The sequence below is a fragment of the Pelmatolapia mariae genome, linkage group LG20 (genome assembly GCF_036321145.2).
Source record: "Pelmatolapia mariae isolate MD_Pm_ZW linkage group LG20, Pm_UMD_F_2, whole genome shotgun sequence".
Classification (NCBI taxonomy): Eukaryota; Metazoa; Chordata; class Actinopteri; order Cichliformes; family Cichlidae; genus Pelmatolapia; species Pelmatolapia mariae.
Genome location: NC_086244.1, coordinates 15,941,003 through 15,953,965, shown reverse-complemented (window position 1 = coordinate 15,953,965; position 12,963 = coordinate 15,941,003).

Here is a 12,963-nt window from a genome sequence, read left to right as displayed (position 1 = left end):
TTATTATTCTTATTATTATGTTGCATTTGCCTGAAGTCTGTATTCCAGACGTTCTTCTCATCAACTACACTTTCCACTTCCTCCTGGGAATCCAAAGGTGTTCCCAGGCCAGACGAGATATGGAATTTATCCAGCGGGTTCTGGGTCTGCTTTAGGTGGCGTCCTAACCAGATATCTGAACAACCTCATCTTCTTTCAACACGCATAAGCAGCAGCTCTACTCCGCTGTAGTAGTAGTAGCAGTAGATGTAGTAGTAATAGTAGTAGTAGTGTTACTGTATTAAGGTTGAAGAAATTTTTCTAAAGGGTGTCTGAGCTCAGCCTTAGAGATGGGATGAGGCGTTAATAAGATGGTCGTTAAAGCCTCCTCCACACTGAAAGAAACCAGCTGAGGTGGTTCAGGCTTCTTCCTGGACACCTCCTAGATGAGAGGAGGCTGAGGGAGTTTAAAATCTCTCCAGTGGTCTGCAAACACCTTATTTTCTCTCTGGAACAGCTGGAAGAGGTGGGGATGGATGGATGGATGGATGGATGGACGGATGGATGGATGGATAAATCCTCATTTTTCTTTTTTCGTTGTTTCATTTTTGTAACATAAAAACAGCACTACTGTCCTTCTAATTCTAAAGCTTAGGTGGAATTTTAACAGCAAAGGAATAAATCTCACAGTTAGACGATGGAGTTAGAGTAAGAGTCCTATCATTGAAAGTGAGATCTTTTTTCCCAGACTGACCTATGTACAAAAGGCATATATACACTTTCAAAGCATACAAACAAAATAGGAAAACACATCACATAATAGATGTGACAAATGAAACTGCATATATATATATATATATATATATATATATATATATATATATATATATACATATATATGTATATATAACCTTCCTTTAAATCAAAGACCGTAGTTCACATTTGTTGTTTGGGCAGCAGGTTACTTAAATCCCATTTCCTGAGTTCAGTTTGTATACGAAGCACAGCTCATGCTAGAAAGTGAACAGACAGTTTCAGTAATATAGTGTTTAAATTTCTTCAGAGCAGAGCTTGCTGGGCAATCTTTGCAGCAGAGCCAACGATCATTACAACAGTCCTTCACTGCATGCACAGGACCATGCTTAACTATTTCACTTCTTCATACAAGATGTGTGAGAAAAGAAATCAGCTGCTCACATTACAAAGAGGTGCAGTTTCATGGTGGAGCTGCAGTGTTTTCATTGAACCATAGGAGGGCAGTGCAGTATAGAGCTAAAGGGGAAAAAAAAGGAAAAGGTGGGGGAGAACTTCACTGTGATGATTTGGAAAGTTCAGTCTGCAGAGCCAGTCTCCATCTGCATCCAGTCCTCAGCGCTTACACTGCGCAGATACAACCAGCCACATTCCTGCACATGTGCACTCATTAAAAATATAACTGATTATTTCTGTTTTATACCTCCAGAGAAAGGCCTCCTCTCTGAAATATTTAAAACCATCCTGAAAATAATCCCATGTTTCAGTCACATCCACTCCGCTGCTGCTTTCAAGCGACACACAGTCAGTTCCTGCGGTCACCAGTGAGAGGAGCTCCAGTGCAAAAGAAAACGAGAGAGAGAGAGAGAGAGAGAGAGAGAGAGAGAGAGAGAGAGAGAGAGAGAGAGAGAGAGAGAGAGAAAAGGTTCATTTTTGTCATCGTTTGAGGATTCAGTGCTGAAGAGCTGTTCATTCCTGCACTGAACACACAGCAAACCTCAGTAAACCTGCAGGGACAGCACATATCAAACAATCATGAGAAAACTGGGATGCTCTGTGAGGATATGACACATGTTTGTATGTACAACATACTGTTTGCTCAGGAAACATGTACTTTGCAGTAGTTACTGCTACTCTTACATGAAAAAGACAAAGAGAGGATTCATTAGTGCTTTTTCTGAAAAGCAGTCCATTCCACTCTGAAGTTTACGTTTTTCCTTCTCTGCGTCGTTCACAGCTGACAATTTCCACTCATTGTTTTCCCTTTAGGAGCTTTAAAGTTGCCAAAAATCACCCTATTTCTCACTGCCTGATGGGTCCATCATATCCATATCAAGACTGAACCAAGAGGAATTGAACAAAGTCTGGATGCATGTCATAAATTTGAAAGAGACCCAGCAGTCAGACTCGGCCGAGCTGCCAGTTATGAGTTAAATTTGCTTCTTTTTTCAGTGTGAAGCCGTGTGCTCATGTTCTAAATCACCATCACTGATGTTACCCACCGGTTTTGGACTCGTTTTGAAGCCTCAGCATCAATGTTTTGGTCAACACCATGTTGGTTTTCTTGGAGTCAGAAGTGACCAAACGAGGATGAGAGGGTGGAGTGATGAAGCTGCGTGCACAGACTGTATTAGTGCACCACACAGACAGAGATACCTGCCAAACAGTGCTAAGTAAGTAAGTAACAGGCTAATAAAAGTATATTTAGACCACTTGAAATCAATCATTCCACTGCATGTAAAATCATCTACAAGTGATGTAGCATGGTTACCAATTTATTTATTTATTTAAGACTGGCTGCTCCAGTAAATTCAGCACCTCGAGCAACAATAAATAGGAGACTGTGCCAGAAAAAAGAGATGTTTGACGATGAGTGCTCAGGCAAAGACCAGGCCTTTGAGAAAGAGGAACAGAGAAGGTCAAACTAAGCCTGGAAATGTTCTGGTCGGGGCTTCATTGGCCACATCAGGGACTCATATTAAAGAGCGACTGAAGCTAATATGAGACCAGCCTTAGGTTTTGGTGTGGGTGTATTCTGCTGGTTTACACATAAGTAAAAGAAGGACACAGTCACTGTGATGTCACCCATCCCACCCACCTATACATTTTGAAGCTTCTTTGTTAGCATTTTGGCTGACTTTGGAGTCAAAAGTGACCATATTTGGATAAAATGGTGCAAAGCAGCATCCACAAACTGTATGAATATCTGCTAATTGGTATTGACTAATGAAATCCTAGAGTTTTACTCCCCAAACTGGAGCTCAGATTTCTTGGACTGTCTCTAAGTACAATTATCACATCGCAAGATATTATTTGTCAGATGATTGCAATAAAATGCCCTAAAAAGCAACAGTATCACAAACCCAATGGCTGTAAGAGGACATCTGAACCAATGCTGAAAACTGCAGTTCATCTGATGTCCATTTGAGGCTCCAGCACTTGAGTCCATAGACTCCCATGTTAAAATGTCCAACTTTACAGCAGAAATAATTACGTTTACAGGCTGATGCAAAAACTGTTTTGGTCTCTGGAGCTAAATCAACTGTACAGAAGTTAAATATTTATACACCTGACATGTTTGGACTTTGTTAAGTCTTAAAGCTAGAGACACGGGTGGATGTAGCTGCATCGATAACCTCTTTGCCATTGTTTTGGTTGCTGGCAGATTACTGAGGTCACCTGTAGTTTGCGTGGAGGGCGCCAACTTGTCACTTGCCGTTTACTCTTTTCAAGGGACTAAAAAAGGAGTAAAAGCTGCTCCTTACCACTGCAACCAACACATTTCAAAAGGTGCCACTTTTATTTTGAAAGCAAACTGTCTTTGCTTCTGGTTTTTTTTTAAAATTAGGCTACGTGCATGTTTATTTCTGCTGTAAAGTTGGACATTATGCCATGGAAGTCTAAGGGGATTGATTCATGTTTGGAGCGGGCCTCAAATGGACATTAAAAGAACTGACCTCATTTTTCAGCCCTGGAGGTCAAAACCGTGCCACTAAACCACTGAGGGGGGATTTGATTGGAAGAAAACCCTAAAGCATCGTGTAACTGAAAGAATTCTCCAATGAAGAAAGGTCAATAATTACAACAAGCCAAATCCAGGATGGTTCGGTATCATGTGAAACGCCTACGACACTGAACTTATAAATAACCTTGGCATGAGTATGATAATGTGGGCTATATATCTATCTTGCATCGTCAAGTCAGGGAAATGTCATGTTGGATGTTGGAATGTGAAATGTTAAAGACCCACCAGAGATAAGTGCAGCTGATCTGCAAAGACATCTTCAGGGCAGCAGGGCCGCCGCTGAAGAGACCGAGGTCGTGGCCTCTGTATTGTTTTGGGGAATTTGAGGGTTTTAATGACCCGAGGACGAGCAGGGTTTTGAAGATGTTATGTTATCGTTGAGAATGAATTCAAAGTCAGTTGTATGTGTTGCTGCTTATTACATTATGACTCAAGGCTGCAGTTATAGTGGGCTGAATGAATATGAAAACGTGAGCTTACATTGGGTCTGATTTCATTCAAATAAATAAAACACTATAAGTCACGTTTACTTGAACCAGCGCATTTACCTGAAGTGGGGTGGATGTTTATAGGGACAAAGTGATGGATTACTTTCCCAGTTAAACATGACTTCAGGTGCACAATGGCAAAAAAAGCAAAAACAAATGTGAAGAAAGCAAGAGCCTAACAGCTGAGAGGCAACAACGCGGCTGTGGCTGCTGCAGAGTTGCACTGGTGCATTTTCTTATAAATATTTCAGGAAGGTAAACTCGCCTCTTCAAACTCCTCCATCCTGCACTCACTGCTGTGGTTTGGACTGCAGTGAAAGAGAAAAGAAATGACCAAAGCTTGGTGGGTCCATTGCATTGTTGAGGCTGTTCAACCCTGTAAGTTACTCTGGATGATAAACTGTAAAATGAGCTTTCGAAACACTCATCAGGGCAAGATTTTCCTCAAATATGAAAGGCTGAGGTGAGGTAAATTCATTCAGCTGCCAACTGTCTTAAGAACATATTCATAAGAATACCTATAAAACACTTAATGATGGCTCCCTGAGAGGTTGATAAGAGGTTACTGGCACTTTAAATAAACCTTTGACTCAAACACAATAAGGCTAAACTGTTAATTAAGGAGGCTAAAAGAGGGGCAGGGCTTCTTCATAATTAGCAGGTTGCTACCATCCCTCGGTTAGTCAATCAGATCTTTTCCGGGATCAGAGGGAGACTGCTCATAGGCTACTTTGCTTTATCTTTCTTTTTGACTCAAATGAGGCCCATCATTACCAAATTACCATCATGTCATCTTCAATAAGACTTTACAACAGCAGTTTACCAAGGTCATAAATCAAAGGAGAAGAAGGGTCATTTTCTTACAGACTTCTACCCAATTGTTGTAACCCTGCTGGTTGTTAGAGGGAATCCAGGTTTAAGGCAGGTCTTTGTTGGCTTTCCAGACCTTTCTGCACATTCTGTGGCGAGGGCATCAAGATGAGCATATTTCTTAGTCAGTAAACTTCCACCAGGTATCTGCTGACCCACATCGGGTTAGGGTAAGGGTAGGCGGTTTGGTTATGTTTTAACAGCTGATTGAATAAAAAATGGCACCTGTTACATCTTGGCCATATCTGTCATATGTGTTTCCATGTAGGTACACAAATTGGAAGAAAACACAAAGAGGAGGATTTTAATCCATACTGTACTCCTAACACTAAACTTACATCACTGATAACATCCATCCATCCATCCTTCCATCCATCCATCCATAACTTATCCAGGGCAGCTAAGAGATGCAATCTGGCGTTTACCCAGTAGCCTCCTCCTAGTTGGAAATGCCCAGTACAACTCACTGAGGAGGCGCCCAGGAGGCATCCTAATCAGATGCCCGAATCACGTCAGCTGGCTCCTTTGATGTGGAGCAGCAGCAGCTCTACCCTGAGTCCCTCCTGAATGACTGAACTTCTCACCCTATCTCAAAGGGAGAGACAAACCACCCTTTGGAGAAAGCTCCTTGTATCCATGCACTCATTGCTTTGGTCGCCACCCAGAGCTTGTGACCAAAGGTGAAGGTAATGAAATTATATTTGAAATTCATTTTATACAGCCTGCATAAAATTAGACAGTAGGAAAAACATGGGGCAAAGTACCTGAGATGAACTTTCTAATTCACCCTTGGGAGGTTGTAATTTCTCTTGGTCCAGCAGACCAACACCAGTAGTAGCCATCACCAGCTACAGTCCAAAACAGATGAGTTGGAGTATTGTTTTGGATTGGCCAGAATAAGAGCTGGGATACTGTCCTCTAGTAAAATGATTGTGGTGTTGTCTCAAATATGTGAAAATAATACAAATAAGTCTCAAAATATACCCATGAGACCCAAGAAAATTCCACATGTGGGAAACTGCAAATATACAAGAATGTGTTCATAAGTAATAAATATCTGCTGTGCTTTTAATCATTCAGTGAGGTAGTCTGGATTTAAAGTTTGAGTTAGATAAACAAGTAAAAGAATATGAGTTCATGTGGGTATTTTTGGTAATTTGTTTGGCTCGTTGCTGTTTGTGTCCATAAAAAAAGCTGGATGTTAACCTAATAGAAATCCCCTAATTCAGTGACTTGGAGGATGTTAAGATGTTAAAAGTAACTCTCTGAGCCTGTGTTACTCCGTCCACGCCACTCACATTGGACCTAAAGACAGATGGAGGTGTGGTCCACCCATGAGGCTGCAGATGGAGAGACGGACAGAAGGAAAAGACGAAGAGACAAACAGAGATGCACCAAGAGGCAGACAGAGATACACAGCTATTCAAACTTTGCTGTTCCATCCCAGCATTATTGGAAAAGCCTCTACAGTGAGCTCAGCACTGAAATTAGATATTGATCCTGCGCCTCCTCCCCCTCCTCCTTTGGCTCTGCACACATTCCCTTCGCTTTCATTTAGTCCTTCTGACTCTTGAGATTCATTCGACTGGGATTCTTCTCATTTATGCATCCTTGATTCCACCCCTTGCATCCTCACACTTAGGACATAAGGAAGGACGTGAGGAGAGAATAACTGATGCACCTTCAGATTTTTGAGATTAGTCAGTTATATGTGCTGTGAAAAGCTATTTCTTTATTAACTGGGAAGATATAGAAGAATATTACTGACCTTATTAGTAAGTCATTTTATACTTAGGTGTATATTTAATTAAGACTCAGTGGGAAAAGACAAAATTAATGAAAATAAAAGAACATTTTCGCAAAAGATGCAATATAATTTCATCCAGCTAAGGTTAGGTTTAGAAAAATATGACCTAGCAGACATGCTTGTCTGTCTGACACATGAAGTGTAACTCTTCTAGAAAAACATTAAACAAAAACTATTTAATGTAATCTTGTTTCTCAAAAGGCTTTTTGGCACACAGTTTAAGATTCAATCCTGCATTCTTCCTACTGGCCAGCAGGAGGACTACTTTTAAGCTCTGGAGCTTAAAGAAACGAAGCCAGCGCTGGAGTGCTAAAAACTGCAGTTCCTCTAATGTCCACTTGAGGCTGGCTCCCACAGGTGAATGGTGACACAGGCGGCTGTAGCTGACCTCCAAACCATGTTTGTGCTGCTGGTGCTTTATGGATGAAGCATGCTAACCAAGCTTGCTAACCTCTTATAAGATACATAATAAACCTGACAGACGTGAGTGTGCCTGCTTTTTGTATCAAGTCTTGTAAAAACTAAGCACTGCAAACACAGACTACAAACATGGAACATTTAGCTATTCAGCTTAAAGCACAGACTTCTCTGCACAGCCTCTATTTTCTAACACACAGATGATTTAATTCCCCTTAAAATGTGATCATGAATGCAGCACAGGAACATATGGACATAAAATGTTCGAGGCTGGTTTTTCTCCCTTCAGCTCTGCAGTTCTTTCTTCCTTTGCCATCGTGTACATATGAAACGCTGAAGCACACAGCAAATGTTCAGCAGGCGTGCGTCATTGTGGTGACTCATGGACGCTTGAGCACAGTGTGTGCGTTTGTGTATCGCTCACAGCTACACAAAACCCAAAGTTCCTGGAAGCAAGAGGCAGTCTGAGAGTAGACATGTTCGCTATATCAACAAATTAATCTCTACAACAAACCTTTTGTGTGAACTTCAGCAGTCGAGCCTCTCACTGTTGAATGGGAGTGTTGTTGTCAGCTCAGCTGGGATTCCTACTGTGTTACCTCTTTATTAAAACCATATTTAAGGTCTAAAAATGAGCCATGATCTGTTAATTAAAGAGCTGAGCTTTGAAGCCTGAACTGAGTATTTAATATAAATCAAATCCTGCATGTTTGGTGTTACTTTATATCATATTCAACTTTTATGGCAACTGGGGGTCCAACTAAATCGCCAGAAACTTTGACTTTGAAATTTAGGCTGTAGTACAGTTGATAATTAAGCCTATTTAGCAAAATAACTGGTCAACTGGAGTCTCTGAACTGGACGTCTGGACTGTGTTTGTGCTGTTGGTGCCATTTGGAAAATTTTTAATGCAGTTATCTGAGAAACAATACAGCTTGCTGTGCAGTTAATTGTACTAACAGACCGTCCATCTGCGCTTTGGTTTCAGTGGGATTTTATTTGGATGTTATGGTCGTGTTTGTGAGTTTCTGTTTGGTTTGTTATCTCTGATGTTTCTTATTAGAAATGTTATTCTGTTTTGACTGTTCATGTTTTGGTATTAATCATTTTTATTTTGTCTCCTCTTGCTTAAGTCACCATTTGTGTGTTGGTTTTTTCCATGTTTACTTGTTTACTGTTTAATTTTGACAATCATTTTGTCTCTTATTTTTTCCTCAGGTTTACTTCCCCGCTTCATTGTCCTTGATTAGTTTCAGCTGTGTTTTGTTTTCCAGGTGTTTCCTCTCTCTCTGATTAGCGCTCATTGTGTCTGAGAGTATTTACATTATTATAGTATTTTTTATTTTATTTCCCTCTGTTCTTTGTGTGAGTATCTATTTAACTGCCCTTCAGTGCGTTTTGAATATGTTTTGGATTTTGGATCAGGCAGTGTGTTTGTTCCCCAGTACTTTGTTCTTTGATAATGGACTTCTGCTTTCCACCTGGTAAGTAGTTTATTCACATCTGTCTTTGAGTCCTTATCACTTAGTTATTACTTATCCCGCTCATTCAAATATAACCACTGCTGGATTAAAACACCAAAACAGTATAGGCCGATATGCTAACATTAAGGTGGTAGTCCCACTGTGGACTGTGGTCTGAGAATTGTCCTTCATGTAATGCACTTATGTTATTGTCTGCTCACGCTGTGCACATTATGCTCATTCAGAACAAAACAACCACACCAAGACCCCTTGGAGGAAGTAGTCTGGATCCAATTCCAAAAGAACTCCAGAGCAGTTTGTTGATGGTGAGAATGTGATGCGACTTCAATGCAACTTGAAGTTTAAGCTAAACACCTTCACTTAGCCAGTTATGCTTTGCATTTTGAGATGCGGCAGACGTGAAAAATACAGATTTTCCTGAAATGCAAATATTAGGAGTAACCTCTAGATGTTATCTACTAGTCCAGAACACAGCACTTTCTTCCTGTATTTACTTCGGTTGCTCCCACCCCAGACTCTTCTGGCCAATGAGAAGACTGAACGTTCTCACGTTTGCTCAGTATTTTTCTCTGCATGAAAGGAAACCAAACCAGAACAAAATCTACAAGTTTTCACAAATGAACAAATGAACTCCAAGTGTGATAGTGTTCATAGAGCAAAACAAAAACAGAAACCACCATCTACTTGGATTCCTTTAGCACTGTTCTGAACCAATGCACTTTGAGAGGGTCCTTTTATGTATATCACATGTATATTGCAGCCGTTCACTCACTCATCTCACTGAGGACCACTTATCATCTTACTGAGCTAAGAATCTCCCCTCACAAATATGAAACATTTCACGTTGTAATGGTCCAGCATGTCCAGCATGAGACCATTTGGTGACTAACTTAGTTATTGTTATTTAACAAATTTATTAAAAGAAACAATTTTCACAAAGAAATTGGATGAGGAAGGACTTTATCAGGCACTGAGAGGTATTTGAATCTCCATATGTGTAAATACACATATAGATATTTGTAGGTAGGTGTATACAGATAGACGTGTCTGTATATGCATATATATACATGCATGTGTAAAAGTATCCACATAAATATTATTATATAAATAGGATTATTTATTAAAACTATTAAATTACTAATAAATGAAAGATTATGTGTTGTAGGTAAGTGAGTATGGGTGTACATGTATATATATCTATATAATAATAATGGATCGCATTTATATAGCGTTTTTCGAGACCCTCAAAGCGCTTTACAATTCCACTATTCATCCACTCTCACATTCACACACTGGTGGAGGCAAGCTACAGTTGTAGCCACAGCTGCCCTGGGGCAGACTGACAGAAGCGAGGCTGCCATGTCGTGCCATCGGCCCCTCTGGCCATCACCAGTAGGTGAAGTGTCTTGCCCAAGAACACAACGACCGAGACTGTCCGATTACAAGACGAACTGCCAACTCTTGAGCCACGATCGCCCTCAATATATTACATTTGTGAATGCAAAGGCGAGGGAATGAGATGAATATAGACAGAAAGGAGGGATAGAATTATGTTTAGATTTTTCCTACTCTCTCTCTAAAGGACAAAATGTAAGTTTTTGTTAAATATACAACTGATTAATATATTGGCTATTTTTGTTTTGCATTTACAAACTATGAATTACACTTTTTTTGTAATGTTCAAATTAAACATCTATCCATCCATTCACTTCCGCTTATCCTTTTCAGGGTCGCGGGGGGTGCTGGAGCCTATCCCAGCTGTCATAGGGCGAGAGGCGGGGTACACCCTGGACTGGTCACCAGTCTGTCGCAGGGCTAACACACAGAGACAGACAACCATTCGCACTCACATTCACTCCCGCATTCACACCTATGGGCAATTTAGATTCTTCAATTAACCTATCCCCTCAAAATAAACAGTAATCTGATTTCTTCATTTATAACAGACGGTCTGATGAGACCTTTATTCCATGTGGAAATAACATCAACATCCTCTTGTCTGTGTCTGTTTTTTCTTTGATTTTTACCCAGTAAATAAGGTTGAAGCAGAAACCTCGTCTCCAAGGTCAAAACTGGTTGTGGTATGATGGGGTTCATGGTGAACAGGAATCACGGTGACGTTCAAGAACTATACTCGATGGTAAACCTACATTGAGGAAATACTGCCAGCAGATGGTTATTCAGCATCCACACGTTTGCTGGGTACTTTTACTCATTGTTTACATCTAGATCCTAAAACGTACTTTGTTAGATTTAGGAAACAGTAACCCTGCACCTTAAAAATTACAAGCTGGGAGTGACTGACTCACGTCATGTTTACTATGTCCTGGCACAGGACAGCATGCAACGTGCCACTGGTTTGACAAGACAGTTTGAGTTCCCAGAAATGAGAACGTGGTTTATTCAGTGGAGGAAAATCAGACTGAACTCTCCTCTCGCTTTTAACAATGTGATGTGGGAGGTCTCTCTATAAATGTCACAAGTTCCAAGAGTTTCACTGGGAGGGACACATGGACTAACAGAAGTTCAGATTTTTCTGCACCACTGCTCCTCTGTAGCTCAAAGTAGTCAGTAAAAACAATAAAGTTTTAAAATGTTCAAAAATCTTAGAACATTTGCACAAACCGTGTCTTGGGGATGGTTAGGAGCGTGACAGAAGTGAGGATTTGGCTTACTTTTATGAAACTAAAGGAGCTGCCGACTTGACAGCCACCACCACAGACAAGCTCCATTGTCGTGCCAGCAGTTCCTGCTGTGACAAGTCTGCGAGGGCGACATCAGATCTGCAACCCCTCGACAAGCCTGCCATTCAAACACAGCTGTAAGTAGATGAAAACACACTCAATGAGAACACTAAAGAAACTCTTTCAAAATAAAACAGGAAAGACTAAACTTAACTCAGTAAACCTTCAACTAATACCCAAACACAATGGATAGAGATCAGTACAAAAAACTTGAAAGTCACATTTTATTCATCTTGGTTAGAAGGGTGGATGACTATGTGAAATGTTTATTGTGAACACAGATTGTATATAAAAAGACAGGTAACAACACTATGAAAGTACCCTAAACCTGCATTCTTTTAACAGATAACAGTTTGTCTGGTATATCTCAGCATGGTGTGTACTTAAAAAATTTGAAGAAACTGGACAAGTGGACAATAAAGAAGTGTCAGGTCTAAACAACTATCTACAACAGATGAACATGATCTGAAAGTCATGTCCATAAGAAATAGGAAAAAATCCAGGAAAGACCTGACACAGGACCCGAGATCATTTAGTCCCTTAGCTGATCCATATGCTGTTCACTGAAGCCTCATCAGAGATGGTCTCAGTGGAAGGACAGCTGTCAAGAAGCCATTTTCATGGAAGGACAACACCTTACATTTTAGAATGATGAAACTGATGGCAATGATCCCAAACACACTGTCAGTGCAGAAAAAGCATATCTGGATAGAAAAGCACAGAGTGGAACACTGCCAGTCATGGATTGGCCTCCCCAGAGCCCCGACCTCAACATTACAGATGCAGTGTGGGATCATCCTGATTAAGAATGGAACAGACGCAGAAACATTCAAAGAAGAGCTTTGGGGTGTTATTAGTGGATTTCCCCCCCTTATTTTCAGATACTATTCATCTTCTGTAGATAGCACTTGCAGGTCTGCCTTCTTCTTTTGTCTTCCAATTGTCCAGTTTCCTCAATTATTCTTAAGGACACACTGCACACCATGCTGAAATATGCCAGGTTTTCAGCTAAGAGCTCTTTGGGAATCACCTTGTTGATGCAGAAAAGCTATTTTATGGCTGTCAAACTGTGTTGTCTTTGGCATTTTTCATGGATCCAATTAAAGAAATGAAACCACATTATGTGTTTTTGCTACACACCGGAACAAAGCACCTAAAGATAAAAATTTAAATTGGTTCCATGCCAAGTTTCCTGTTATATGTAGACACAACAGTGGTTCATCCCTCGAATTAGGTGCCTTTTTAATGCTTGAATGATTAATAAGTCAGGGTTATGACTTAAAATCGTCAGGTACAAAGACTGGACTGAAAATGTGTGAAAAAGCAGCCAATATCTAAAGAAAAACTTTGAAATACTTTCATAAATAAAGACCACTTAAAAAAAAATACAAGAACG